We start from the raw sequence: 26,551 nt of genomic DNA on the forward strand, positions 1-26,551 counted from the left end.
GTGTCCTTCCACATGATGGAAACTTTGTTCTTTCACCCTTTGCAATAACTTGCTGCTGCACACTCTTTGGGTCCGCACTGCCTTTATGAGCTGTAACACTCACCACAAAGGTCTGCAGCTTCACTCCAGAGGCCAGCGAGCCCACGAACCCACCAGGAGGAATGAACAACTCTGGACGGGAGGAACGAACAACTCCAGATGTGCCGCCTTAAGAGCTGTAACACTCACCAGGAAGGTCTGCGGCTTCACTCCTGAAGCCAGCGAGACCATGAACCCACCAGAAGGAAGAAACTCCGAACACGTCCGAACATCAGAAGGAACAAACTCCGGACACATCATCTTTGAGAACTGTAACACTCACCGCTGGGGTCCGCGGCTTCATTCTTGAAGTCAGTGAGACCAAGAACCCACCAATTCCAGATACAGTGCGATCTTGGCTCACTGCAAGCTCCACCTCCCGGGTTCATGCCATTCTCCTGCCTCAGCCTCCCGAGTAGCTGGGACTACAGGTGCCAGCCACCACGCCCGGCTAATTTTTTGTATTTTTAGTAGAGACAGTGTTTCACCGTATTAGCCAGGATGATCTTGATCTCATGACCTCATGGTCTGCCTGCCTTGGCCTCCCAAAGTGCTGGGATTACATGCATGAGCCACGGTGCCTGGCCTATTTTTTGACTTTTTATAGTAGCTATTCTGACTGGTGCTGAGATGGTATCTCATTGTGGTTTTGATTTGTATTTCTCTAATACTCAGTGATAGTGAGTTTTTTTCTATATGCTTGTTGGCCTCATATATGTTTTCTTTTAAAAAGTGTCTGTTCATGTCATCTGACACTTTTTAATGGTATTGTTTGGTTTTCTCTTGTAAATTTGTATAAGTTACTTACAGATGCTGGGTATTAGACCTTTGTCAGATGCATAGTTTGCAAATGTTTTCTCCTATTCTGTAGGTTGTCTATTTACTCCGTTAATAGTTTATTTTGCTGTGCAGAAGCTCTTACATTTAGTTAGATCTCATTTGTCAATTTTTGCTTTTGTTTCAATTGCATCTGGCGTCTTCAGCATGAAATATTTGCCTGTGCCTATGTCCAGGATGGATTGCCTAGATTGTCTTCCAGATTGTGTATAGTTTGGGTTTTACATTTTAAGTTTTTAATTAAGTCTTGTGTTGATTTTTGTATACGGTGTAAGAAAGGGGTTCAGCTTCAATCTTCTGCCCATGTTTAGTCAGTTACCCCAGCACCATTTATTGAATAGGGAGTCTTTTTCCCATTGACTGTTCTCAGCTTTGTTGAAGATCAGATGGTTGTAGGTGTGCGGCCTTATTTATGGGCTCTCTATTCTATTTTGTTGGTCTATGTGCCTATTTTTGTACCAGTACCATCCTGATTTGGTTACTGTGGCCTTGTGCTGTAGTTTGAAGTCAGGTAGCATGATGCATCCAGCTTTGTTTGTTTGCTTAGAATTGCCTTAGCTATTTGGGTTCTTTTATGGTTCCATGTGAATTTTAAAATAGTTTTTCTTCCAGTTCTGTGAATAATCTCAATGATGGGCAGTTTGAGAGTAGTAGCATTGGATCTGTAAATTGCTTTGGGCAGTATAGCCATTACAATGATATTGATTCTTTCTGTCATTGAGCATCAGATGTTTTTCCATTTGTTTGTGTCTTCCCTAATTTCTTTGAGCAGTGGTTTGTGGTTCTCCTTGTAGAGATCTTGCACCTCACTAATAAGCTGCATTCCTTGGTATTTTATTATTTTGGTGGCAATTGTGAATGAGATTGCTTTCTGATTTGGCTCTTGGCATGGCTGTTGTTGGTGTATAGGAATACTAGTGATTTTTGTATGTTGATTCTCTATCCTGAAACTTTGCTGAAGTTGTTTGTCAGCTGAAGGAGCCTTTGGGCTGAGACTCTGGGGTTTTCTAGATATAGAATCATGTTGTCTGCAAAAAGGATAGTTTGACTTTCTGTCTTCATATTTGGATTCCCTTTATTTCTTTCTCTTGCCTGATTGCCATGGCTAGAACTTCCAATACTGTTTTGAATAGAAGTGGTGAGAAAGGGCACCTTTGTCTTGTGCTGGTTTTCAAGGGGAATGCTTCCAGCTTTTGCTCTTTCAGTATAATGCTAGCTGTCAGTTTGTCATAGATGACTCTTTTTATTTTGAGGTATGTTCTTTTAAAACCTAGTTTATTGAGAGTTTTTAAAATGAATGGGTGTTGAATTTTATCAAAAGCTTTTTCTAAGTATATTTAGATAATCATGTGGTTTTTGTCTTTAGTTCTTGGTATGCGATGAATCACATTTATTGATTTGCATATGTTGAATCAAACTTGCATCCTGGGTACAAAGCCTACTTGATCGTGGTGAATAAGCTTTTAAATGTTCTGTTGAATTTGGTTTGCAAGTACTTTGTTGAGGATGTTTGCATCAATGTTCATTAGAGATATTGGCCTGAATTTTTTGTTGTTGTGTCTCTACCAGTTTTTGGTATCAAGATGATACTGACCTTACAGAATGAATTGAAGAAAAGTCCCTCCACCTCATTTTTTGGAATAGTGTCAGTAGAAATGGTACCAGCTCTTATTTCTACATCTAGTAGCATTCAGCTGTGAAATCATCAAGCCCTGGACTTACTTATTTATTTATTTATTTGGTTGGTTGATAGGTTATTTATTACTGATTCAATTTCAGAGCTCATTGTTGATCTGTTTAGGGAATCAGTTTCCTCCTGGCTCAGCCTTGGAAGGGTATATGTGTTCAGAAAATTTTTTTATCTCTTCTAGGTTTTCTAGTTTGTGTGCATAGAGGTATCTGTAGTGGTTTCTGATGGTTGTTTTTATTTCTGTGGGGTCAGTGGTAACATTCCCTTCATCATTTCTAATTGCGTTTATTTGGAACTTTTTTCTTTATTAGTCTAGCTAATGGTCTATGTATTTTATTAATGTTTTCCAGAAATCAGCTCCTGGGTTTGTTACAGCACACATTTTATATAAGTGGTTAGGTTCATCAGTCATGTTTTCTCCACTGTAAAAATTTTTCCTTTTGTAAAATTGTATCTTTTATAGCTCTAATATTGTTTACCATATTTTGTTGTCATTATTTCTCTCAAGTCCAATTTTCTCTAGTCAATCTTTTTATTTCTGTATTTTATCATTATGTCTTAATCTGTCTGCTTATTTTTAGTTAGTCATGTATCTTACCAGGGGTAATTCTTCCATTTTGTTTGACTATTTCAACTAAGTCTGGTCTTCAGTGGGTAATAATTGAAGTTTGCAATTTTGCCAATATGATTTCGCAGTTACTCTTCTATTTAAGAAACATTGTGCTATTTGCAAATCTAAGCTTTTGTTAGTTTAATTTTGTGTAACTGTTTCATCAGTAACATCATTATTTATAATACTAGAGATTGATTTTTCTACATTCTTTGGAAGAAAAATTCAAGAGCATTAGGAGAAATGTGGAGAATCTGGAGTCATGATGAGGTCAATGCTATAGGGCAAAAACAATTTACCTTGCTTTTTGTCTTTTTTTTTTTTTTTTCCTCGCAAGTAATGTAGCCTAGGAAATCCCAGCTTCCCATTGTCATTTTCATTTCATAATAAAAGTCATGGACATTCATAACTAAATATTTATGTCTGGGCTTTATACTTTGGGTTTTGCAGTGTTTCTTTACTATATTTAAAATCAGTAAAAAAAAAAAAAAGGAAAAGTATTTTGTCTATTTATTTTTTTTTGATATTTTTTCTTTCTGTACATAAATCCAGGTTTCTGACCTACATACTTTCCATCTACCTAAGGAATTTACATTAATATTTTCTGCAGTGTAGGTATTCTAGTGATAAATTTGTTCAAGTTTTGTCTGGGAATATTTTTATTTCCCTTTCATTTTTTAAAAATTAAAATTTAGAATAGTTTTAGCTTTACAAAAAGTTGAAAAGATAGTACAGAGTTTCTATACACTTTGTACCCAGTTTTTCTTATTGTTAGTATCTTATACGTTAGTATTTTACATTTATTTCCATGCATAAACCAATATTAGTTCATTATTATTAACCAATATAATGCTTTATTTATATATACTTAATTTGCTTTTAAACCTAATGTCCTTTTTTCTGTTCCAGGATTACACCGAGGATACTATATTACATTAAGTCTTAAGTATCTTTAGTCTCTTGGCTGTGCGCATTTCTCAGATTTTCCTTATTTTTGACAACCTTGAAGTTTTGAGGAGTAATGGTCAGATATGTTGTAGAATGTCTTTCTACAGCTGGGATTTGTCTGATCTTTTTCCTGTGATTAGACTGGAGTTACGTGATTTTAGGGAAGACTCAGAGGTAAAGCATCATTTTCCTCACACATCAAGGGTGCATACTATGAACATTACTTGTCACTATTTATGTTAAACTTTACCACCTGGATAAGATGGTTTGTCAGGTTTCTCTATTGTAAAGTTACCAGTTTTCTTCTTTCCATACTGCACTATTTGGAAGGAAGTCACAATGCACTGTCTACACTTAAAGAGCAGGGAGATATGAGATATGCTCCACCCCCCTTGAAAGTGGAGTGTCTACATCAGTTACTTGGGCTTCCTCTGGATAAGAGATTTGTCCTTCCTCTCCTGTTTGTGAATATAGTCAATCATTTACTTACATTAGTATAAACTTGTGAATGTTTATTTCATATTTAGACTATAATCCTATACCATATTACTTATTTTTGTAGCTCAAATTACTTCAACTTTAGCCGTTGGGCATTCTTTCATTTGTTTTTTTTTTAATCCATTTGACATAACCTAGTTATCATGGTCTTGTTTATGTTTGTTTGTTTGATTTTTTAGCACTTCTTCACTTGCTGGTACTACTAGATACTCCAGGATCATCTTGTATATTTCTTGCTCCACCTACTTCCTAGCCTGGAGAGCATCTGATTTTCACTGAGAGAACTTGATGGGGTGTTGATAGGTAAAGCCCAGGAAAGTGTGGCTAAGACTGCAGTCCCCGGGAGTTACTCATTCTCATAACAGTCACTCTCAGCCTCCAGCAAATGATCAAAATTGCCATTAAAGTGTTCCTATCAGTTTATGGCTGTTTATCAACTTCTGTTCTTTGGCAGCTCATCCTGCAACATCAGTCTTTTGATGCATCCAAAAGATGTCGGTGAGTCAGTTTGTCCAGCTTTTTGTTTGTAGCACATAAGTGACAACCTTCACTCTAATAAAGCTGAAACCCTCTATTAAATTTTAAACTTCATGAGAATAAAGAAGATGGCTTCTAATTACTACTGTATACTCAGTAGCTAGCATAATGTCTGGCACATAGAGAATATTTGGTAAATATGTTAAAAAAATAATGCGTGGACAGAGAACGAATGGAAATATCTAAATTCCTTTGATGATGTAAAATATATCCACTTATCAACAGCAGAAAAACCCAACCTGAGAAATTATCTGCTTATGTGTAGGATAATAGCCAATCACTCACAAACTGTGTTATTAATCACTAATATGAAGACCAAAAAGTAATGCAAGACTGCTCTCCTACCAGAACTAATGGAAAGAGACTTTTATCTTCTTGAAATGTGTCTTTTAAATTACTTTTGTAGGAGAGCAACAGATGTCTCCCCTTCATTCTTTTAGGTTCCTTGGCTGGGCTATAAATTAAATTGACATAAGACATATTAATAGGAGAAAAAAACATATTTATTTGCATATGTATGCATGGGAGTCCCACAATATAGGAGTCTTGAAGAAGAATCAAATGATTGCAGCTTATACAACATCTTGAGGCCCTTCAGGGAGATGGTGGTAACACAAGTTGTGGGAGGGTGATGGAGGAGATGTATGGTGAATAAATGTCTTATTATACAGATAAAGCATCTCTCAGGTAATAAAAGTTGTCTTGGAGCAGCACTCAGAAGAACAGGTGATTGTCTGTCTGGGCATGGTATCAAACTTCATCCTTATCTCCTGGGATCCCAGTTAATTTTCCTTGGTTAATAGAATCCCTGAGGAAGAGATTCATGTCAAATGGGTTAATTTTGGAGGATCTGTTGTTAGGCAGCTAAGCAGAGCTCAGAGAAAGATTCTGCTTATATCTGGTCTTCCCCAAGTGCCCTTGGTTCAAAGATATCAGTATATACTTCAAAGTGGTATATTTGGGGGTGGCATTTCCTGAACTCCACTTTTAACCAGCACAGTTCCCAGGGCCAGAAAGAATCTTGATATTGGCAATGTAACTACACTAAGCCCTTGCATATGATGCCGTGCCTAAATTAGTAGACAGTCATAAATAGTTTTTGAATGGTAAATGAGGAAATAACTGTGCGTGCAAGACATACCATTAATCCCTTTACCTTTGATGAATTATTTTACTTAAGTTGCAGCTAGGGTTCTCATTTTGAGGTTGACAGGACAGCATGACTTGGAATAATTTGTATAAAAATATCATAATGTGGCCTTTTCCTGCCACATCCCCACACACAGCAGGATTATTAATAGCAGGGAATTTAGCTTTGTGTATTATACAGCAAAGAAAAGGAAATCTGAAGATTCACATAGCATGTTTTAAAATTCTAATTGCAAATGCGTTCGGTATTTTACTACCTCAATTCTGCAGGGGTGGGGCATTTTGGACAAAGAAAGATAGAAACAGAGTCAGGGTTTTCTCTTTCACAAGGCTGGCATCGAGACAAGTTACCCACATGCATCTAAATTAGAGAGGATAAACAGTTAGTGAAACCCCAAATTGCTGGGAAATCCAAGGATCAATCTGAGAAACAATGGGTTTTGGAGTTAGCACCAGGTAGTTCTAGTTATTGTTGTATGTGACATCAGTCAAGTTGCTTTCTGTTTTATTCTCATCTAGAAAATGAGATAGCTCTCAAAAAAGCTTGCAAAATTAAAAGGCATCTCCATGCTACTCAAGTACCCAATACAGTGGAACTCAGTGATTAGGTACATAATGATCCCATTGAAAAGCAGAGTAGAACTGGTTCAGAGAAGGAAAAAAAAGAAGTGAAAAACAAAGAATGGTATAGGGTAAACACTTGCATGGCAATGTTTTCTAATAAGCTTTATTGTTCCTCAATTATATGCCCTGTGAACAGATAGAAAAGACAAATGGTGGGCATTGGTCCGAGATTATTTTAACTGATATGGTCCTAGAAAGCTGCATTTAAATCAAATGGCACACACACACCAGGGAGCTTTTCATTTTAATAAATATTTAATGAATAGTTTTAAAAAATGAATATCTTCCCCAATTACTGCTGTAAATCAAAAATAAAATGCTAAACCTCTCAGCTGACTCGATGGACTCCCCTTCTGCAAAGAGGACCCAAGAGAAAGCTGAAGAACTAAATTCTAGGCCATGACAGGACAGGAGGTTGAACACATTTTGTTATATCCCGGTCCTTTTGGAGTTTAGGCATAACTAACCAGCATTAACATTAAAAGATAGAGCATAAGACTGACAAAAAAGACTCTTTGTAACAATTAGATTATTAATTCCAACCTGACGCTTGTATAGCATCACATGACAGTTAGCAGACTAATGTAGTTTGGCTCTGTCTCCACCCAAATTTCATTTTGCATGTAGCTCCCATAATCCCCATGTGTCATGGGACAAACCCAGTGGGAGGTAATTGAATCATGGGGACAGGTCATTCCCATGTTGTTCTCATGATTGTAAATAAGGCATATGATATCTGATGGTTTATAAAGGGCAGTTCCCCTACACCTACACACATTCTGTTGCCTGTCGCCATGTAAGATATGCCTTTTTTCCTCCTATGCCTTTTGCCTTGATTGTGAGGCCTCCCAATCCATGTGTAACCTCTTTTTCTTTATAAATTATCCAATCTCGGATAGTCTTTATTAGCAGCAAGAGAATGGACTAATACACAGACCCTGAGAGAAATCGAAATATTTTACACCAAAATATATTTCCTTGACATATTTTGAAATGGTCCTGCAAAACTGTCTTTTGTGGGAGAAATATACATCTGCAGAGAATCTTCCCATTCTAGGTCTTTCCCATATCTTAGAGAGACTAAATGAGGGTCTAATATCTTTAGCATCTGAAAAGAGAGAGACATTAACCATATTCTCTCTAAGGCTGCTACCTAGAGGCTTTATCTATCTACAGGAAACTTGGCTTCCACGTTCCCCCTTATCTTAACTCAAGCATTTATTTCAAGTCTTTAGAGAAAGCTGAGCCTTTTCAAACAATTGCCAGCCAGAAAATCTTTGAACCAAGGCATGACTTGTAAGAGTCTCCCCCTCCCCTTCTTTGACATGTACTGCCTTTGGGGGCCCAACCAATGTATATCTTACATGTATTGATTTATGTATTTGCCTGTAACTCCTGTCTCCCTAAAATGTATAAAACCAAACTGTGATCCAACCAACTTGGGCACAGTTTCTCAGGACTTCTTGAGACTGTGCTGCAGGCCATGATCACTCATATTGGCCGATAATAAATCTCTTTAAATATTTTTACTGAGTTTGGTTTTTCATCAACATTGATTAGCTTCTTTATATTGTTAAACAGTGCCAGTTAATAAAAAGTAGATCCACACATGTGCATGCATGTGTGCACATGTACACATACATGTGTGTGCAGAAACATACACATATTTGGCTAAAGTCATCAGATTCTTAGAAAATATTGTCTTATACCTGATTCATTCTGAAACTTTCAGTTAATTTCTATAAAATTTATGTTTTCTGTTGTCAAGCATACCCAATTATTCAAAATAATCATTTCAGACAACTTATCTTGTGTCTGACTAAGCTACTTTGGCTTCAGCATGGAGGAAAACGGTATTAAAAGCTTGACTCACACCTTACAGATATAATATGAAAGAATGTCATGGTTAGATTCTACAGCCCTAGTTGTGTGCTGGTGATACTCCTGAATTACTTTGCCTGGTTTACAGAAGATGGGATATCCCACACTGAAGAACTTATCTACAGGAGAAAATTCTCCTTTCTGGTTTTAGAGAGAGTTTATTCAGAGTCAGCATACATTTCAGGCTTCTAAATCTATCCTTTTAAATTGCTTAGGGGAATGCCTACCAACTGAGTTCATTTCCAGAACAATTTCAGAAAGCTGGTGCTAAAAGGGCAAGCTATTGTTATTGGTCATTTACAGTAGAAGCTCTCTGAACTGACTTCCACTTAATAATGCACTGAATTAATCTACACCCCATAAACCTCACAGACTGATGCTAATGGCATTCTGAATACTCCCTGCTAGTAAATTCCTGCCTAATATAGTTACAAAATTCTATTCTCACCAAATGTACTTGTTTCTAGAATTTTTGTGCTTTACATAATTTAATTAAATATTATATGAACAAATGTCAAATGAGAGCAATAAGACACAGAGATCTTTCTTCCCTTCTTCCTATTCTATTTTTTCCTTTTTACTTTTTCATATTATAATAGTAATGCTTACTGACATTGACTTGAAAAATTATTGCAGTCTGTCTTCTTTACTGAGGTCCTCAATACAGTTTTCTGGAGTGAATTATGGATTAAATAGTGGTGCTCAGATGTTTATATTCTGTCCACTGAGATAAAAGCACTTAATAATATATTTAATTTTAGTTTTATTTTTTCCTCTAATCTTACATTGTTTTCTCTCTCATTTTCCTTTCTTACCTTTATGCCCCATTTCTCCTTCTCTCTTTTCTCCTTAGTTCATTGCTCTGTTTTGTATAAATCCTTCTTTCTTCCTGTTTGCCAATGTTTTCTGGTCTTGAGGTGTCATTATGATAAATCAGTGTGGTTCCAAAGCCCTGAACTGTAAAACAGAACATTCTGTGTCTTAGTCCTGGTTATTCAGCCAGTTTGCTGTGGTTCCAGGCAAGCCACACAGCCTCTAATATTTGGTAGGGTTTGCAAGTCTAAAATATGCAAGATTAATTATTAACTTTCCATGATACAACATGCATTTCAAATGATAAGACTTTAAGAAATATTTAGCTTAAAAAGATGTTACTGTATCCAACTCCTTTTCAGCCACGCAGAAGCAGTTTTGGTTAGAAACTGAATTTATGACACAAACAGCACTTCTAAAATAGATTCATTTCAAGTAAGTGAAAAAATCTTGTATTTTGAGATATCTCAAGAGTAGTGGAGCTTTCTTTGGTGACTGGAAAATGAGCAGATGCTATCCAAAACAATAGTGTTCTGAAGCTCCCTGCACCCTATTTCATGGAGTTTTAAATTTATTGAGTTTGAACTCCTGAATGGCCACCTGCCACATACCTGCTTGATGATTTGAGTAGTATTTTCCTTGACTAGTAAGAGCTGCATTTCCTTGTGCCTACAACACTGAGAAGACTAAAATGGAGCCAGGATCCAAATTTAAGGCCAGTAGAAGACATATCCAGGGATGTCAGGATAAAGCTGATTCTATCTATATTTTATTATTTCTTGCCATTCTTCACAATTACTACATTTTTGGCAACAAAATGAAACTCCTAAATTCAATAAATATACCTAGAGAGAGACGTTGGTAGTCAGTCTTACAAGCACAGAGTAAAAGGCCTTAGAGAAAAAGAATATATATACATTTATGGGAGACATAAAGATTTCAGTTTTTCCCAAAATGATCAAAAGCTGTTTTTTGCAATTGTCCTATATCTAGGGGAGAAATCAGTATTTTGTTGTTCAATATCTGCAATTTATGTTGCAAATAAATATCACTAGGCCTCAAGCAACAGTAAGGTTGAAAGACACAGGTCAAAGAGATAATACTTCAAGGCTCTCCCTAATCAATGCCTTAAAATAATAAGGGATAAATAAGCAACATATCTTTTTTAAGTTTCTTAATTCTTAAATTCATGAACACACAAATACGCACACCTTCAGTCACACACACATTGTGAATTTTCTTTTTTTGCGGGGGCTCACTGCAACCTCCACCTCTCAGGTTCAAGCGATTCTTCTTCTGGCTCAGAGGTGAGATTAACTACAGGTGCCTGCCACCACTCCCGGCTAATTTTTATATTTTTAGTAGATATGGGGTTTTGCCGTATTAGCCAGGATGGTCTCGAACTCCTGACCTTGTGATCCGCCTGCCTCGGCCTCCCAAAGTGCTGGGAGTCCTGGGATTACAGGCGTGAGCCACCACGCCTGGCCACATTCTGAATTTTCATGCATACCTTTCTGATAAAATGCCAGGTCCCGGGCATGGAAAACCTATGAAATCTCATCTATGAGTAGTTAATAACCACAAGAACGGGCAGTGACTTAAAGACTGCACAGCCTAGGCCTTCCAGAGAACATCACCCCTCCGTTCTTTAGCTTTAAATGAATAAACTTGTGGAAAATTATTACCTACTAGTTTGAGATCTTCTCTGTCCTTTCCCACTACTTAGTCCATACTTATCATTATGTATTATTAATTTATAATTATTAAACTTTTAAAAATTTTAATCACAGAGTTAATACACACAGTAATAGTTCCAAATGATACAGGATAATGTAGTGGAAAAGCAATAGTCTTCCTTCCTTCTCTTTTCCATTTTCTCATGTCCATTCCTCCACCTCAAACACTAATTTTAGTGGTAATTGCTGTTAATTAGGACTTTATCTTAATAAACTTTTTTGTTCTAGGCACATATGGAGTCTTAGTATTTGTATTGCACTGCCATTGACATTTTTCTGCAGCATAAAGCTTGCCTAACTTTCTGTGTCAATACACACAGATTTAACATATTCTTTTTAATGATGCCATATTAATCCTAACAATAGCTGCACTGTAATTTACTTCAATAACCTCAGTTTACGCTCCCTTAGATTATTTTCAATTTTACTGTTACAAATAGTGCTGTAATACTCACATATATTCATGTTCATTTGCATATGTATTTTCAGAATGAACTCTGAAAAATAGAATTTCTGAGTCAAATCTTATTTATATTGAAAATCCAAAGTGGCTAAACTAATCTCACCCCTGCACCTACAATTTATAAAAACAGGCACTCTATCTCCCCACACCCATGGCAACTTCAAATTATTAAACTTTGAGAAATTTTGCTAGTCTGGATAGTCTTCATTATTTTAATTTACTTGTCTTTAATTGCTAATAAACTTGGGCATCTTGTTACATATTTAAAATTCATGTATATGTTTTATTTTATAAATTATTAGCCTTTAACTTTTGTTCATTTAGCTTTTGGATTTTTTTTTATTATTTACATAACTCCTATAAATTTTAGATATCAATTATCTGTTAACAGTACAAGTACAAAGAATATTTTTTCAGTATGTGGCTTGCCTTTATTGTAACTTTTGAGTTCAGGGGTACATGTACATGTAGAAGTTTGTTATATAGGTAAACTTGTGTCATGGGGCTTGTTGTACAGATTATTTCATCACCTGTTCAATAGGTTCTATTGAACCTAGTACCCAATAGATATTTTTCCTGCCCTTCTCCCTTCTTTCACTCTCCGCCCTCCAATAGGCCACAGTATGTGTGATTCCCCTCTATGTGTTCATGTGTTCTCATCATTTAGCTCCCACTTATAAGTGAGAACATGCACTATTTGGTTTTCTGTTCCAGTGTTACATTGTTAAGGAGAATAGCCTACAGCTCCAGCTCTGTCCATGTTCCCGTAAAGGACATGATCTCATTTTTATGAATGCCTAGTATTTCATGGTGTACGTGTACCACATTATCTTTTTCCAGTCCATCCCTGATGGGCATTTAGGTTGATTTCATGTCTTTGCTACTGTGAACAGAGTTGTAATGAACATATATGTGCATGTGTCTTTATGATAGAATAATTTATATTCCTTTGGGTATATACTCAGTAATGGGATTACTGGGTCAAATGGTATTTCTGTCTTTAGGTCTTTGAAGAATTGTCACACTGTATTTCACAATGATTGAACTAATTTACACTCCCACCAGTGGTATAAGCATTTCTTTTTTACAGAACCTCACTGGCATCTGTTATTTTTTGACTTTTTGATAATAGTCATTCTGACTGTTGTGAGATGGTATTTTATTGTGGTTGATTTGCATTTCTCTAATGATTAGTGATGTTGAGCCTTTTTTCATGTGATTGTTGGCCACATGTATGTCTTCTTTTGGAAAGTGTTCATTTCATTTACCCGCTTTGTAATAAGGTTGCTTGTTTTTTTTCTTGTAAATTTGTTTAAGTTCCCTCTAGATGCTGGATATTAGAACTTCGTCAGATGCATATTTTGCAAAAACTTTCTCCCATTCTGTAGGTTGTTTGTTTACTCTTGTTGATAGCTTCTTTTGCTCTTTAGTTTAATTAGACCCCATTTGTCAATTTCTGCTTTTGTTTTAATTGCTTTTAGTATCTTTGTCATGAAATCTTTGCTCGTGCCTATGTCCTGAATGGTATTGCCTGGTAGGTTATCGTCCAGAGTTTTTATAGCACTGGGTTTACATTTAAGTCTTTAATCCATGTTGAGTTAATTTTTATATATGATGTAAGGAAGGGATCCAGTTTTAGTCTTCTGCACATGGCTATCCAGTTATCCCAGCACCATTCATTGAATAGAAAATCCTTTCCTGATTGCTTGTTTTTGTCAGATTTGTTGAGGATCAGATCATGTAGACGTGCAGTCTTATTTCTGGGCTGTTCTGTTACATTGGTCTGTGTGTCTGATTCTGTACCAGTAACCATGGTGTTTTGGCTACTGTAGACTTGTAGTATAGTTTCAAGTTGGGTAACATGATACCTCCAGCTTTGTTCTTTCTGCTTAGGATTGCCTTTGCTATCTGGGCTCTTTTTTGGATCCATATGGATCTTAAAATGAATCTCAATGGTGGTTTAATAGAAATAGCATTGAATCTGTAAATTGCTTTAGGCAATATGCTCGTTTTAACAATATTGATTCTTCCAATGATCATGAAATCCATGAGCATAAAATAAGTATGGAATGTTTATGCATTTGTTTGTCATCTCTGATTTCTTTGAGCAGCGGTTTGTATTTCTCCTTGTAGAAATCTTGCACCTCCCTACTTAGCTCTATTTCTAGGTATTTTATTATTTTTGTGGCAATTGTGAATGGGAGTTCATTCATAATTTGGCTCTTGGCCTGATAGTTGTTGGTGTTTTGGAATGCTAGTAATTTTTTACACATTAATCTTGTATTGGGAGACTTTGCTGAAGTTGTTTACCAGCTTAATAAGTTTTTGGGCTGAGATGATGGGGTATTCTAGACATAGAATCACATGACCTGAAAATACAGATAGTTTGACTTTCTCTCTTCCTATTAGTATATATTTTATTTCCTTCTCTTGCCTCATTGCCCTGGCCAGAACTTCCATTACTATGTTGAATAGGAGTGTTGAGAGAGGGCATCCTTGTCTTGTACCTGTTTTTAAGGGAAATGCTTCCAGCTTTTTCCCTTCAGCATGATATTGGTGGGTTTGTCATATGCGGTTTTTATTATTTCGAGGTATGTTCTCTCAATACCTGGTGTATTGAGAATTTTTCACATTAAGAATGTTGAATCTTATCAAAGGCCTTTTCTGCATCTGTTGAGATAGTCATGATTTTTTCTTTAATTCCGTTTATGTGATGAATCACATTTATTGATTTGCGTATGTTGAACCAACCTTGCATCCTGGGGATGAAGTTGCCTTAATCCTGGTGAATAAACTTTTTGATGTGCTGATGGAGTTGGTTTGCCAGTATTTTATTGAGAATTTTTGCATCAATGTTTATCAAGGATATTGGCCCTAAGTTTTTTGTTGTTGTTGTATTTCTGCCAGGTTTTGGTATCAGGATGATGCTGACCTTGTAGAATGAGTTAGGGAGGAATCCCTCCATTTCATTTGTTTGGAATAGTTTCAGAAAAAATGTTATCAGCTTTTTTTTTTTTTTTTTTTTTTTTTTTTTAACCTCTGGTGGAATTCAGCTGTGAATCCACCTGGTCCTGGGCTTGTTTTGGTTGGTAGGCTATTTTATACTTCCCCCTTTTCAGAACTCCTTATTGGTCTATTTAGGGATTCAATTTCTTCCTGTTTCAGTCTTGGGAGAATGTATGCATCCAGGAACTTATCCATCTCTTCTGGATTTTTTAGTTTATGTGCTTGGAGGTGTTTATAGTATTCTCTGATGATTGTTTGTATTTTGGTGGGGTCAGTGGTGGTATCCCCTTTATCATTTCTAATTGTGTTTATTTGATTCTTCTCTTTTTCATTAGTGTAGTTAGCAGCCTATTTTAATAATTTTTTTTTCAAAAAAACAGCACCTGCATTTGTTAAATTTTTGAAGGGTTTTTTGTGTCTCTATCTTCTTCAGTTCTGCTCTGATCTTGGTTATTTCTTGTCTTCTGCTATCTTTTTGGTTTGTTTGCTGTTGGTTCTCTAGTTCTTTTAGTTGTGATGTTAGGTTGTTAACTTGAGATCTTTCTAGCTTTCTGGTGTAGGCACTTAGTGCTATAAATGTTCCTCTTAACACAGCTTTAGCTGTGTCCCAGAGATTCTGGTACACTTTATCTTTGTTTTCATTATTTTCAAAGAACTTCTTGATTTCTACCTTAATTTCATTATTTACCCATGAGTCATTCAGGTTGTTCAATTTCCATGTAGTTGTGTGGTTTTAAGTAAATTTCCTCACCTTAAGTTCTAATTTGACTGTGCTGTGGTCTGAAAGATTTGTTTTGATTTCAGTTGTTTTCTGTTTGCTGAGGAGTGTTTTACTTCTGATTATGTGATCAATTTTAGAGTAAATGACATGTGGCACAGAGAAAAATGTATATTTTTTTGTTTTGGAGTGGCAAGTTCTATAGATATCTATCAGGTCAAGTTGATCCAGAGTTAAGTTCAGTTCCTGAATATCTCTTTTAATTTTCTGTCTCAATGATATTTCTAATATTGACATTGGGGTGTAAAGTCTTCCACTATTATTGTGTGGGTGTCTAAGTCTCTTTGAAGGTCTCTAAGAACTTGCTTTATGAATCTGGGTGCTCATGCATTGGAAGTATATATATTTAGGATAGTTAGCCCTTCTTGTCGAATAAAACCCTTCACTATTATGTAATGCTCTTTTTTGTCTTTTTTGATCTTTGTTGATTTAAAGTTTGTTTTGTTAGAAACTAGGATTGCAACCCCTACTTTTTTCTGTTTTCTATTTTCTTGGTAAATTGTCCTCCATATTTTTATCTTGAGCTTATCTAGAGTCTTTGCACGTGAGATGGGTGTCTTGAAGATAGCATACTGATGGTTCTTTTTTCTTTATCCAGCTTGCCATTCCATGTCTTTTAATTGGAGGATTTAGCCTATTTACATTTAAGGTTAATATTGTTATGTGTAAATTTGATCTGTCATCATGATGCTAGCTGGTTACTTTGTAGACTTGTGTATGTGCTTGCTTTGTAGTGTCACTGGTCTGTGTACTTAAGTGTGTTTTTGTAGTGGTTGGTAACAGTCTTCCCTTTCCATAATTAGTGCTTCCTTCAGGAGCTCTTGTAAGGCAGGTCTGGTGGTAACAAATTCCCTCAGCATCTGCTTGTCTGAAAAGAATCTTATTTCTCCTTCACTTACTAAGCTTAGTTTGGCTGAATATGAAATACTGGGGTGGAATTTATTTTCCTTAAGAATGTTGAATATTGACCCCAATCTATCTTAGCTTGAAGGGTTTCAGCAGAAAGGTCCACTGTTATTCTTATAGGCTTCCTTATGTAGGTCATAAGTCATCTAACATTTCTCTCTAACTGCATTTAACATTTTTTCTTTCATTTTGACCTTGGAGAATCTGATGATTATGTGACTTGGAGATGATCTTCCTGTGGAGTATATTACTGGGGATTTTTGCATTTCCTGAATTTGAATGTTGGTCTCTATAGCTAGGTTGGAGAAGTGCTCCTGGATAATATCCTAAAATATGTTTTCCAAGTTGGTTCCATTCTCTCCATCTGTTTCAGGCCCATCAATCAGTTGTAGATTTGGTCTCTTTACATAATCCCATATTTCTTGAATGTTTAGTTTCTTCCTTTTTATTCTTTTTTTCTCAGTTCTTGTCTGCCTGTCTTATTTCAGAAAGGAAGTCTTCAATCTCTGAGATTCTTTTCTTCACTTGGTCTATTCTCCTATTAGTACCTGTGTTTTCATTATGAAATTCTCATAGTGTGTTTTTCAGCTCTATCGGGTTGGTTACTTTTTTTCTCTACACTGGTTATTTTGTCTTTCAGCTCCTGCAATGTTTTATCTTGATTTTTGGCTTCCTTGCATTGGGTTACACTGTACTCCTGTAGCTCAATGAATTTTGTTCCTGTCTATATTCTAAATTCTATTCCTGTGATTTCAGCCATCTCAGCCTCAACCCAGTCTCAAACCCTCACTGCAGAGGTGATGTGGTCATTTGGAAGAAAGAAGGCACTCTGGCTTTTTGAGTTGTCAGTATTCTTTTGATGATTCCCATATTTGTGTGCTTATCTACCTTCAGTCTTTAAGGTTTCTGACCTTTAGGCATTTTTTGTTTTGTTTTTTTGTTTTTTTCCTGTTTAATGACCTTAAGAGTTTAATTGTGACATAAGATGAATTCAGCCAACTGGCTTCATTTCTGGAATATTTTAGGGGGGCAATGGTCAGCTCGCAACTCCTAAACTGTGTGTTCTAATTTTGGGGAACTTGTATCCAGCCCTCACTTTGTTCTCTGGCTCCTTGAGGTTCAGAGTCTACTGTGCTGAGGGGACCCAGGTGCAGCAGTAGCAGCAGAGTGCTTGCAGTTGCTGGGGTGCCTGACTCTCTGTGGAAGTTCACCACAGTGGTGGAGACAAGGAAGCTGGGAGAGGAGCGGGGTCCCCTGCTGGAGACTGTGTGCTGTTGCGCTGGAGGTGGTGTTCATTTGGGGCAGGGTGCTAGCCAGCACATGCCTGGGTGCCTTCTCTGTGCCCTGCAAGCAGGAAAGATAACTTAGGGTATGGGAGGATCCTCTGTTTTCTCGGAGGCATTACCACAAGGGTTGGGTGCTGGCAGGGGTGGGACCTGCTGGCTTGTTGCCCACTAAGGCTCCATTTGCTATAGCAGTTGGTTGAAGTGGCAGGGGGCTGGCTACACACCATATGCTGTCAGGGCAAGTGAAGCAAAACTTTCCATGTAGACACATGCCTGTAAAGTGATGTGGGGAGTTTCCATGGCGTGGAGGAAGCTGCGCTATGGGGAAGGAACTTGTGGGCTTGTGCGCCAGCGTAGGGGCTACCTCACTGAATCTGGTGCAAAAGTGATGGTGGGGGCCCTCAGGACACACAAGACTGCCCCGTAGGCCAGGTTGGGGCACCAGGAGAGGTCAGCAGATCAGAGTCCTCAGGTTGAACCAGCCCCATCTGGTATGCAAGACAACCTTGCTGAGATAAGGTCCAACAGTTCCCCTAGGGCTAAAGTCTCTTATGAAAGCAAGTGGAGCCTAGAGGAATGGTTGTTCCTGGCCACATCCCACTGCAGACACTCCCTCATCAACATCTCTGCACTCCACATTAGCTGGCCTGCTGCCCCATCACTTTGCTTGTCTCCTGGGTACTCCATCACAGAGACATCTAAGCTGGCTAAAATTCTAAATGTACAGGGGTCTAAACTCCTGCTTTGCTGGAGCTGCAGCTACTTTTGTCAGGAAGCCCAGAAAGTATCTAGGGCTCCCAGGTCTCTGTGCATGCCTAAGCAGCTGCTCTGCCAAGATTCCACATAGCTCTGTGTGTCAGAATGACGGCCCTGGTGGAGTGGGTTCACAAGGGGATGTCCAGACCCAAGAGTTGTGAAGATCCATGAGAGAAGCATGGGTCCCTGGGGTCACACATTCGCTCACCACTTTCCTGGATGGAGCAGGTTTCCTTGGCTCCATGTTACTCCTGGGTGGCCTGTCATCCTGCCTTGCTTTTTTTGTTCTCCATGGGTTGAATTCTTTCCTTGATTAGTCCCAGTGCAAGTACCTGGATGCTTCAGCTAAAGGTGCTGTATTTAGTCACCCCTACCATTCCTCTCCATGACAGCCACACATACTAGATGCTTCTAGTTGGCCATCTTGGCCATTCCCCCTACCTTTTCATTTTATTTATGATGTGTTTTGTGATTGAGCTCTTTTAGTTTTTCATATAGTCAAATATCCTAATATTATCTTTATGGCTTTTGAATTTTTTTATTTCTCGCTAAGGCCTTACTTGTTCTAAAACTCAATGCAATGTACAAAATTTTTTATGTTTTATAATTCTGTTTCTAACATTAGATTTTTAACCCATCTGCCATTTATTTGGAATATGGTGTAAAGTAGGGATTTACTTTTTTCTGAATATTTAGCTAAATATTCCAAATATACATACTGAAAATTCCATTTATTTGACAATAAATACAAATGCCACCATTATTATGTAACCAAATCTACATATTTTCTACTCTCTGGTTTGTGTATTGATATAATTGTCCATTTTTAAGCAATATCCTGTTGTGGGAAGTCAGGGACCCTGAACGGAGGGACCGGCTGAAGCCATGGCAGAGGAACATAAATTGTAAAGATTTCATGGACGCTTATCAGCTCCCAAATAATATTTTTATAATTTCTTACACCTGTCTTACTTTTATCTCTTAATCCTGTTATCTTCATAAGCCGAGGATGTAGGTCACCTCAGGACCACTATGATAATTGTAACTGTACAAATTAATTGTAAAACATGTGTATTTGAAAAATATGAAATCAGTGCACCTTGTAAAAGAAGAGAATAACAGCAATTTTTAGGGAACAAGGGAAGACAACCATAAGGTTTGACTGCCTGTAGGGTCGGGCAGAAAGAGCCATATTTTTCTTCTTGCAGAGAGCCTATAAATAGATGTGCAAGTAGAAGAGATATCACTAAGTTCTTTTCCTAGCAAGGAATATTAATATTAAGACCCTGGGAAAGGAATGCATTCCTGGGGGGAGGTCTGTAAACAGCCGCTCTGGGAATGTCTGTCTTATGTGGTTGAGATAAGGACTGAGATACACCCTGGTCTCTTGCAGTACCCTCAGGCTTACTAGGATTAGGAAACTCTAGCCTGGTAAATTTTTGGTCAGACCAGTTCTCTGCTCTTGAAACCTGTTTTCTGTTAAGATGTTTATCAAGACAATATGTCCACCGCTGAACATAGACCCTTATCAGGAGTTCTGATTTTGCCTTTGTCCTGTTTCCTCAGAAGCATGTGATCTTTGTTCTGCTTTTTGCCCCTTGAAGCATGTGACCTACTCCCTGTTCATACACCCCCTCCTCTTTTCAAACCCTTAATAAAAACTTGCTGGTTTAAGGCTCAGGTGGGCATCACGGTCCTACTGATATGTGATGTCACCCCTGGCGGCCCAGCTGTAAAATTCCTCTCTTTGTACTCTTTCTCTTTATTTCTCAGCCAGCTGACACTTATGGAAAATAGAAAGAACATACCTTGAAATATTGGGGGCGGGTTCCCCCAATAATATCCCACAATTGTAATCAATGTAGCTTTATATTGTATTTTAATATTTTGCACAGCCATTGTCTTTGTTATTCTTTCCTTAAGAAAACTTCAATATTCTTACATAGATAATCACACAAATTTCATAAGTGAATACTACAAAGATTTTAATGTGAATTACATACATTTATTTTGGAATTCTTAATATTCTTAATATTTTAATATTTAGTCTTCTCATATAGAAAGATCATTTTCCCATTTATTGTGTTTAGTGTTTAGTAGTTCCTTGAACTTTCTTTTTAATTTATTCTCAGGCAATTTGCAACATTTGTTAACACTAACAATTTTAAATTTACTACAAATTGTGTCTTCTTGAAGTTAAAAATTCTAATTGGTTATTTCAATAAGAGAACATTTGATTTTAATTTGTTTTATATCCCAGTAATTTATTAAATACTCATTAGTTATAATGGCTTATAGTTTACTGTCTTGGATATTATAGATGACAATTATAACAATAGCAATTAATACTGGTAACTATCTCTTATTAACATTTAGACCTCATTTCCTTTCTTCTCTAATTACATTGGTTAGCATTACCAAACATTACTGAATGTCTATGTGAATCAACAGATTCTTCCTTATTATTTTGGGGGTTTTCTAATGTCTTCTGGCTTAGTATGCATTTATTGTGAATTTGGGATGATAAGCTTCATTAAGTCAAATGAGGTTTAAATATCAGCTTTCCTCACTGATGAACAAGAAGTGATAATTTCCACAATGTTACATTTTAAAAGACATCTTAAACTCTGTCTTCTATTTCCCCATATTAAACTTACCCATCATTACACAAGCAAAAAAGCTGAAATACAATGAGTGAAAATAGTATCTCTGAAATGGAGAAATAAAAGGAAAAATAACTTATTTTACCTGAACATTTATAGTTCAAAAAGCAAGGTCGTATGTCCTATGAGAGCAGTGACCTTCATACAGCAAATCTTTCCTGAGCACCTGGGTGAGTCAAATACCCTTGTGGTACTTTAATATGTGGTGTTAAAAGAAAGATTGGATAAAGCAGGGTACACGAAACTGTCATTTTCAAAAAACTTGCAGGTTGCGTTCCAAGATGGCCGAATAGGAACAGCTGTGGTCTGCAGCTCCCAGTGTGATTGATGCAGAAGATGGGTGATTTCTGCATTTCCAACTGAGGTACCTGGTTCATCTATTGGGACTGGTTGGACAGTGGGTGCAGCCCACAGAGGGCAAGCTGAAGCAGGGCGGGGCATCGCCTCCTCTGGGAAGCACAAGGAGTTGAGGGATTTCCCTTTCCTAGTCAAGAGAAGCTGTGGTTGACTGTACCGGGAAAATCGGGGCACTCCCACCTTAATACTGCGTTTTTCCAATGGTCTTAGCAAATGGCACACCAGGAGATTATAACCTGTGCCTGGCTCAGCAGGTCCCACACCCATGGAGCCTTGCTCACTGCTAGCACAGCAGTCCAAGATCAAACTGTGAGGGGGCAGCTGGGCTGGGGAGGGGCGTCCGCCATTGCTGAGGCCTGAGTAGGTAAACAAAGTGGCTGGGAAGCTCGAACTGGGTAGAGCCCATCACAACTCAATGAGGCCTGCATGCCTCTGTAGACGCCACCTCTGGGGGCAGGGCATAGCTGAACAAAGGCAGCAGAAACTTCTGCAGACTTAAACTTCCCTGTCTGACACCTCTGAACAGAGCAGTGGTTCTCCCAGTATGGTGTTTGAGCTCTGAGAACAGACAGACTGCCTCCTCAAGTGGGTCCCTGACCCCCAAATAGCCTAACTGGGAGACACCTCACAGTAGGGGCCAACTGACACCTCATATAGCCAAGTACCCCTCTGGGACAAAGCTTCCAGAGGAAGGATCAGGCAGCAATATTTGCTGTTCTGCAATATTTGCTGTTATGCAGCCTCCACTGGTGATACCCAGGTAAACGGTGTATGGAATGGACTTCCAGCAAACTCCAACAGACCTACAGCTGAGGGACCTGACTGTTAGAAGGAAAACTAACAAGCAGAAAGGCATAGCATCAACATCAACAAAAAGGACATCCACACCAAAACCCCATCTGTAGGTCACCATGATCAAAGACCAAAGGTAGATAAAACCACAAAAGTGGGGAGAATTCAGAGCAGAAAATCTGAAAATTCTAAAATCCAGAGTGCCTCTTCTCCTCCAAAGGATTGCAGCTCCTTACCAGTGATGGTACAAAGCTGGATGAAGAATGACTTTGACGAATTGACAGAAGTAGGCTTCAGAAGGTCGGTAATAACAAACTACTCCGAGCTAAAGGAGGGTGTTTGAATTCATTGCAAGGAAGCCAAAAACCTTGAAAAAAGATTAGGTGAATGGCTACCTAAAATAAACATTGTAGAGAAGACCTTAAATAACCTGATGGAGCTGAAAACCATGGCATGAGAACTACGTGACACATGCACAAGCTTCAGTAGCCGATTTGATCAAGTGGAAGAAAGGGTATCAGTGTTTGAAGATCAAATGAATGAAATGAAGCGAGAAGAGAAGTTTAGAGAAAAATAGAGTAAAAGGAAACGAACAAAGCCTCCAAGAAATATGGGCATATGTGAAAAGACCAAATCTACATTTGATTGTTGTACCTGAAAGTGACAGGGAGAATGGAACCAAGTTGGAAAACCCTCTTCAGGATATTATCCAGGAGAACTTCCTCAACCTAGCAAGGCAGGCCGACATTCAAATTTAGGAAATACAGAGAATGCCACAAAGATAATCATCAAGAAGAGCAATCCAAAGGAACGTAATTGTCAGGTTCACCAAGGTTGAAATGAAGGAAAAAATCTTAAGGGCAGCCAGAGAGAAAGATCAGGTTACCCACAAAGGGAAACCCATCAGACTAACAGCGTATCTCTCAGCAGAAACTCTGCAAGCCAGAAGAGAGTGGGGGCCGATATTCAACATTCTTAAAGAAAAGAATTTTCAACCCAGAATTTCATATCTAGCCAAACTAAGCTTCATAAGTGAAGAAGAGATAAAATCCTTTGTAGACAAGCAAAAGCTGAGAGATTTTGCCACCACCAGCCATGCCTTACAAGAGCTCCTGAAGGAAGAACTAAACATGGAAAAGAACAACCAGTACCAGCCACTGCAAAAACATGCCAAATTGTAAAGATCATCAATGCTAGGAAGAAACTGCATCAACTAACGAGCAAAATAACCAGCTAACATCATAACGACAGGAACAAATTCACACATAACAATATTAACTTAAATGTAAATGGGCTAAAAGCTCCAATTAAAAGACACAGACTGGCAAATTGGATAAAGAGTCAAGACCCATCAGAGTGCTGTATTCAGTAGACCTATCTCACGTGCAGAGACACACATAGGCTCAAAATAAAGGGATGCAGGAAGATCTAACAAGCAAATGGAAAGCAAAAAGAAGCAGGGGTTGCAATCCTAGTCTCTGACAAAACAGACTTTAAACCAACAAAGATCAAAAGAGACAAAGAAGGCTGTTACAAAATGGTAAATGGATCAATTCAATAAGAAGAGCTAACTATCCTAAATATATATGCACCCAATACAGGAGCACCCAGATTCATAAAGCAAGCCCTTAGAGACCTACAAAGAGACTTAGACTCCCACACAATAATAATGGGAGACATTAACACCCCACTGTTAATATTAGATAGATCAATGAGACAGAAGGTTAACAAGCATATCCAGGACTTGAACTCCGCTCTGCACCAAGCAGACCTAATAGATATCTACAGAACTGTCCACCCCAAATCAACAGAATATACATTCTTCTCAGCACCACATCACAATTATTCCAAAATTGACCATGTAGTTGGAAGTAAAGCACTCTTCAGCATATTTAAAAAACAGAAATCACAACAAACTGTCTCCCAGACCACAGTGCAATCAAACTAGAACTCAGGATTAAGAAACTTACTCAAAACCGCTCAACTACATGGAAACTGAACAACCTGCTCCTGAATGACTACTGGGTACATAATGAAATGAAGGCAGAAATAAAGATGTTCTTTGAAACCAATGAGAACAAAGACACAACATACCAGAATTTCTGGGACACATTTAAAGCAGTGTGTAGAGGGAAATTTATAGCACTAAATGCCCACAAGAGAAAGGAGGAAAGATCTAAAATCGACACCCTAATATCACAATTAAAAGAACTAGAGAAGCAAGAGCAAACAAATTCAAATGAATTTGTTCATTGACAAATTCAATGAATCCAGAAGCTGGTTTTATGAAAAGATCAACAAAATAGATAGTCTGCTAGCAAGACTAATAAAGAAGAAAAGAGTGAAGAATCAAATAGATGCGATGTAAAACGATAAAGGAGATATCACCACCAATCCCACAGAAATACAAACTACCGTCAGAGAATACTATGAATGCCTCTAAGCAAATAAACTAGAAAATCTAGAAGAAAAGGATAAATTCCTGGACACACACACCCTCTCAAGACTAAACCAGGAAGACATTGATTCCCCGAGTAGACCAATAACAGGCTCTGAAATTGAGGCAATAATTGATAGCCTACCAACTAAAAAGAGTCCAGGACCAGATGGATTCACAGCCGAATTCTACCAGAGGTACAAAGAGGAGCTGGTAGCATTCCTTCTGAAACTATTCCAATCAATAGAAAAAAAGGGAATCCTCCCTAATTTATTTTATGAGGCCAGCATCACCCTGATACCAAAGTCTGGCAGAGACACAACAAAAAAAGAGAATTTTAGACCAATATCTCTGATGAACATCAATCTGAAATTCCTCAGTAAAGTATTGGCAAACCGAATTCAGCAGCACATCAAAAAGCTTATCCACCATGATCAAGTTGGCTTCATCCCTGGGATGCAAGTTTGGTTCAACATACTCAAATCAATAAATGTAAACCATCACATAAACAGAACCAAAGTCAAAAACCACATGATTATCTCAATAGATGCAGAAAAGGCCTTTGACAAAATTCAACAGCCCTTCATTCTCAAAACTTTTAATAAACTAGGTACTGATGTAATGTATCTCAAAATAATAAGCTACTAATGATACACCCACAGCCAATATCATACTGAATGGGCAAAAACTGGAAGCATTCCCTTTGAAAACTGGCACAAGACAGGGATGCCCTCTCTCACCACTCCTATTCAACATAGTGTTGGAAGTTCTGGCCAGGGCAATCAGGCAAGAGAAGGAAATAAAGGGTATTCAATTAGGAAAGGAGGAAGTCAAATTGTCCCTGTTTGCAGATGACATGATTGTATATTTAGAAAACTCCATCATCTCAGCCCAAAATCTCTTTAAGCTGATAAGTAAGTTTAGCAAAGTCCCAGGATACAAAATCAATGTGCCAAAATCACAAGCTTTCTATACATCATTAACAGACAGAGAGCCAAATCGTGAGAGAATAAAATACCTAGGGATCCAACTTACAAGGGAAGTAAAGGACCTCTTCAATGAGAACTACAAACCACTGCTGAACAAAATAAAAAAGGACACAAACAAATGGAAGAACATTCCATGCTCATGGATAGGAAGAATCAATATCATGAAAATGGCCATACTGCCCAAGGTAATTTACAGATTCAATGCCATCCCCATCAAGCTACCAATGACTTTCTTCACAGAATCGGAAAAAACTACTTTAAAGTTCATCTGGAACCAAAAAAGAGCCCGCATCACCAAGTCAATCCTAAGCCAAAAGAACAAAGCTGGAGGCATCACGCTACCTGACTTCAAACTATACTACAAGGCTACAGTAACCAAAACAGCGTGGTGCTGGTATCAAAACAGAGATATAGACCAATGGAACAGAGCAGAGGCCACAGAAATAATACCACACATCTAGAACCATCTGATCTTTGACAAACCTGACAAAAACAAGAAATGGGGAAAGCATTCCCTATTCAATAAATGGTGCTGGGAAAACTGGCTAGCCATATGTAGAAAGGTGAAACTGGATCCCTTCCTTACACCTTATACAAAAATTAATTCAAGATGGATTAAAGACTTAAATGTTAGACCTAAAATCATAAAAACTCTAGAAGAAAACCTAGGTAATACCATTCAGGACATAGGCATGAGCAAGGACTTCATGACTACAC

This window comes from Pongo pygmaeus, chromosome 11, assembly GCF_028885625.2.
Source record: "Pongo pygmaeus isolate AG05252 chromosome 11, NHGRI_mPonPyg2-v2.0_pri, whole genome shotgun sequence".
NCBI lineage: Eukaryota > Metazoa > Chordata > Mammalia > Primates > Hominidae > Pongo > Pongo pygmaeus.